The sequence below is a fragment of the Phytophthora parasitica genome (genome assembly GCF_000247585.1).
Source record: "Phytophthora parasitica INRA-310 unplaced genomic scaffold supercont2.99, whole genome shotgun sequence".
Classification (NCBI taxonomy): domain Eukaryota; phylum Oomycota; class Peronosporomycetes; order Peronosporales; family Peronosporaceae; genus Phytophthora; species Phytophthora nicotianae.
This window is the reverse complement of record NW_008649085.1, coordinates 17587-22314: the sequence shown is the minus strand read 5'-3', so window position 1 is coordinate 22314 and position 4728 is coordinate 17587.

The window sequence follows — 4728 nt, the reverse complement described above, 5'->3', positions numbered from 1 at the left end:
ACTCACTCTTCAATTTACATTGAAGCAACCAAGCAACCAAGCAACTTTAAGCAGTAAACGTTGGCTTAACGGGGGTTCCAGCTCCCAAATCGTGAACACGTCACAAAGTTAACTTTAGTAATCTATCGTGCAAATACGATGAGGACTCGTAGCAGCCGATCGAACCCCCAAGTTGGTCAAAGAGCCGCGACTGCTGAAACGACCGCTACTACGAACAGTGGCGACACAAGCGTTAACGCGGCGGCCACAGTTCCAGTGTCATCGATGTACCGTACGTGACGGATGTATCCCACGCCGTCCTCGCGAAGTGGAAGCGTGAGCGACAGGAGTACGAGGTGGCTATTGAGGCGCGTTGCAGTGTAACAGTCGAAGACAACGAGAAAGCGCTACGAAGCGTAAAAAACTCGTTCAACCGGCAATTACTCAGCACGTTGTGCAGACTTGAATGGGGTACGGCTGTGGAGGAGGTCACTGATGATCGGATTAATGCAGAGTTGGACAAGATTGTCGGAAACGTCATGAATGACGCGATCCTCGACGTTGATGCAATTTTCGATGACGAACTGAAGATGAACCTACGTGAGCGTGATGTGAAAGCTCGCGTGATCAGCTACTTCATGCGCTGCGATGAGATCATATTGCAGCACGGTATGGCAAGTATCTTCTCCACTGAGACAGGGAAGAAAGAGAAGTGTAATATTCTCAGGAAACATCTCGAGCCTGCTGCGTTGCGTGAGGCTGTGGATACACACCTACGCATCGTGGATGCAAGCAGCAAATCGGATGAGAGTGCACTTTACATGCTGGTAAAGGAGAAAGTACTGGAGCAAGAACGAGTGCATCAGCTGCTGGCCAAACGCAGACATCAACCGAGTACTCCGCACAATACTGGGAAAACAAAGAGTGATGGTGACCAGTGGTCACGTCATGGCAACCAGCGTACTAGCTCCGACCGGAAGGTTGAAAAAGCCTCCGAACGTCCATGATCTGTGCAAATACAGACCAAATCAGCAACAGCGCCTCAGAGCAAGCCGCGGAAAGGCTGTTTTCACTGTGGCAAGGACCACTGGCTCAGTCAGTGCCCGGACCTTGATGAGGCTGCGAAAGAAGCCATTCTGGCCGAAAGGAAAAGCAAGAGAGGTGTCAACAACGACAAAAACAAGAAATTGCGCTCGAAGCGCGTCGATGCACCTTCTACGACGAACAACGTGAGCTGCCCTACGGTAGTGATCAACGGATCACTGGAGTTGTCGTATTGCGCCGACAGCGGCTCGGATATGAACATCATTTCGCGAAAGCACGTCGATCTGCTCCGCGAACAGGATACGGCTGTTGTGCTAGTCGAATTGGATGCACCAATCACTTTGAGGGTTATTGATGGAGCTTTGCTCACCTCAACGCATACAGTTGAAGTCCGACGGACGCTTAATACTGCAGCAGGTCCTGTGAGATGCCAAGATGCAAAAAAAAAAAAGTGTTTGATTGTCGAGACCGACGAAGATGAATTTATAGTTGGTATCTGTTGCTGGCCGAGCTCGGTATCGATGTGGACCGCCAATTGGAGTATCTGGGTACTCTTGGAATATGATGATTCGTGTGGTGATCCTGAAGGAATGCCGCCATGTAAACCTGCAGTTGGTGGCGTTGTGGTGAAAGTTGTCTATGTGTTAGTGCGTGACGCTATGCATCGTGGTGTGATAGGCGAGTACACAACTAGTCGCTTGTATGAGGTGGTCCGAAAGTATGGTGGATGGCGTTTAGAGCTTATGGATGACCCCCCCCCCCCCTCGTGTACCCCCACTGAAGATCAGGTTGAGACCAGGTGGGACACCATATCGGTGTAAAGTTCGACAGTAAAGCCCGGAGAAGTATGAGTTTAAGGCAGAGTTCAACAAGAAGCTCGTGTCACTCGGTTGGGTATACGAAAATCGTGAGAGCCGTTAGTGTTGCCCTGCCTTACCTGTGACGAAGCCAAACATCAGTAAATTCAGACAAATCCTGGATTCCCGACCTACAAATGCTGTGACTGAACCGATTGCTGGCGTAATGCCAAGCCTTGCGGTGGCCCTCGAACACTGCAAAGGGAAAATGTTTTACGCGGTGTTTGACTTCTTAAAGGGGTTCTGGCAGCTACCCTTGGACAAGAGTTGTCAGGAAATCCTCTTTTACATGACAGACCGAGGTGTTTTCACACCAACACGAGTACCGCAGGGTAGTATGGACGCTGCACTTTCAGTCAACAGTGGAAATGGTATTGGGCGATCTGGTGAACAAGAGTGTTACAGTGTGGATTGAGGATTTGTTGGTTTTCGCTGACAGTGCAGAAGAGTTAGTGGATGCGATCGATGCCGTACTGGTGAAGCTAGACAAGCACGGGCTTTTGCTCAGCCCGAAGAAGAGCGCCCTCTTTCTCACTGAAGTACGATGGTGCGGTCGAACTATCAACCAACTTGGGATCGGGCACGACCCGAAGCGAATCCAAGCTCTGCGCGACATGCCTGCGCCGCAGACTGCTGCAGAGTTGCAATAGTTCCTCAACCGGATGAGGTCAGGGCTTGTAGACTATGCTCAGGTGGCATGACCACTACAGGAACGACTTGATAGCTCTCTTGCCGGCTCAAAAAAGACGAAACGTGTCGCGGCAGGAATCAAGCTGGATCTGACTGACGCTGAGATCAAATGTTTCAACGCTGTGAAGGACCTGCTCGGTAACACGGTCATGCTCACATTTCCAGACCCGACCAAACAACTGTGCATTTTGAGTAATGCTTCTGACTACGGGTGGGGACTTGTGGTCACACAAGTGGCCCTATGGCAGGATACTGTGCCCATCCACGAACAGCACCACGAACTGCTCGTGTGTATGGGTGGGAACTTCAAAGGTTCTGCACTCAATTGGAGCGTCATTGAGAAAGAATCCTACCCAAATGTACATGTATTCGAACAGCTAGAGTACCTACTTCTACGTCCTCAAGGCTTCAAGCTTTACTGTGACCATCGAAATATCGTGAATCTCTTCGCTCCAAATAAGGAATTGAAGAAACACGTCCGGGGGAAATTGCTGCGCTGGTCCACGAAGTTTCTGGAGTACAGATACTCAATCGAACACATTGAGAGAATTCACAACGTGTGGACAGACCTGACCTCGAGGTGGGGCGGCAAACCCCTAACAACGGCGCGCACGCATTCAGCGAAGAGGTTCACACGCGCCAACCGAAAGTGTGGCAGCAGTGCGATGCCTAGTGCAACGCCATCACCGCTGCGTCCACTGGACCAAGACGGGTTTGTATGGCCCACAATAGAGTAAATCGGAAGTGTACAAGCACTGTAGGATGCACCAAAGTGTGCGACACTTAGTGATGATGAATTGTGGCTCGTGAATAACGTGATGTGGATACCAAGTAGAGCTCACGACCTTACTCGGAGACTACTCATCGTCGCTCACTGTGGTAGAAACGGACGCCGCGGCATGCATGTGATGGAGAACCACATACGCCGGTTGTTCTACATTGGTGGCCTCACTAGGATTGTACGAGATTTCTGCTCGAAATGCCTGCTTGCCAACATGTGAAGGGAGGGGTGGTGATCCCTCGACCTTTTAGTGAGACCCACTATACTTATGAACGAAACGAGACGCTACACTGGGACTTGACTCTGGGCGACTCTTTTGGTACCTCTCACTACACGCTCGTCCTGAAGGACGAGGCAACCCACTTCACAGAGCTGGTGGCTTGTGATAGCCCTACATCTGAAGTTGCAGCGAGTACCATTCTGGACTGATACAGTCGCTTTGGAGCGCCTAGGGTGTGGGTTAGTGACTCTGGATCGCATTTTAAGAGCAAGGTGGTGGCAGATCTAGGCCAGATACTGAAAAGTCGTCAAGAGTTCGTGCTAGCATACTCACCTTGGAAAAACGGCTCAGCTGAGCGCGTGAATCGGGACATCCTGCAAGTACTGAAGGCACTGGCACTGGAGTACAAAGTCAGCTTGCATGACTGGTCCTACCTACTTCCGCTGGTGCAGTCCAGCATAAACCACTCACCGGTACAGTCGCTAGCTAACCGGGCTCCGGTTGAGTTATTGACGGGACTGGACACGATATTTTTTCCAGGAGGGAAGGGGCGTGTAGCTACGCTGAGCCAACCAAAGTCAAGTACAGTAGAGCGACTCACCAAACTACGAGAAAACATCCGCAACTTGCACAAGTCTGCGAAGGACGAGCGACAACGCCAGGCCAAAGGGTACCGGCTACGACCACACTACGAGCAACCTGTAAACTTCTCGGTCGGTGATTAAGTCCTACGTTTCCGTGTCGATGAGAAGTTGCATGCGAACAAGCTACGAGTGATGTGGGTAGGTCCGTACCGCGTGGTCGGCAGTATTGACTACTATTTCACTGTGGAACATTTGGTCAGTGGAAAAACAATGGATGTGCACCCATCTCGCCTGAAGCTCTATGCAAACCACTCGCTAAATGTGAATGAGGATCTTCTCGATCATATTGCCTCTCAAGGGACACTGCTGGCCATTGAGGCGATCATGGGTCATCGACTGAACGCAGACATGCAGGCGTATGAGGTGAAAGTAAAGTGGCTTGATTTTGAAACCATCGAGAACTCCTGGGAGCCCTTGAAGACCATGAGTGAAGATGTGCCACAACTTTTACTACAGTACGCCAATGAAGCAGGTGATGACACCTTCCTACGCGCTACACCAACTGCTATCCAT